Below are 598 nucleotides of genomic sequence, written 5' to 3' on the forward strand. Positions count from 1 at the left end.
GGGGGGGGAGGGAGCGGCTCCCCCGAGCCCCGGGGCCGCCCGGTTCCAGCGGCCCCATCCCGCAGCCATGGCGAACCACCTGCGCTTCGTGGGCCGCACGGTGATGGTGCAGAACGGGAACGTGGAGGCGGCGTACGGCGTCCTCAACCGGTGAGGACCGGGGAAACCGGGGGTCCGGAGGGGCTCCAATTCCTTCACGCACTGGGTTCAGAACCAGAATTTCTGGAGTAGAAAGTGACGGAAGGGTCGTGCCGGGCTTCTCCTGTAAGCTGCACGTCCTGCCGCCCGCTGGGATCGGGCGAGCAGAGTGAAATAAAAGAATATTCCTCGGGAAGCGCAGGAGGAGGCGGTGCCATCTCTGAGCTGTCTGCTCACAGACCTTCGTAGATCCCGCCTGAAACAGAGCTCGGGGGGTTCCTTCCCCTCCTCGCTCCCCTCATGGATGGACGGCGAGGAGAAGGAGCCGAGGGTCCGCATGGGGACCGAGCGGAGGGCGCGCAGGGGCACCGGGCCGAGGAGCGGCACCGGGACCGGGCCGTGCCCGGGGCTGGCAGCGTGGGCTGGCTCATCCCGGATCCTTCCCTGCCGCTGTCACCCC

Source organism: Geospiza fortis, unplaced genomic scaffold (assembly GCF_000277835.1).
Source record: "Geospiza fortis unplaced genomic scaffold, GeoFor_1.0 scaffold439, whole genome shotgun sequence".
NCBI classification, from domain to species: Eukaryota; Metazoa; Chordata; class Aves; order Passeriformes; family Thraupidae; genus Geospiza; species Geospiza fortis.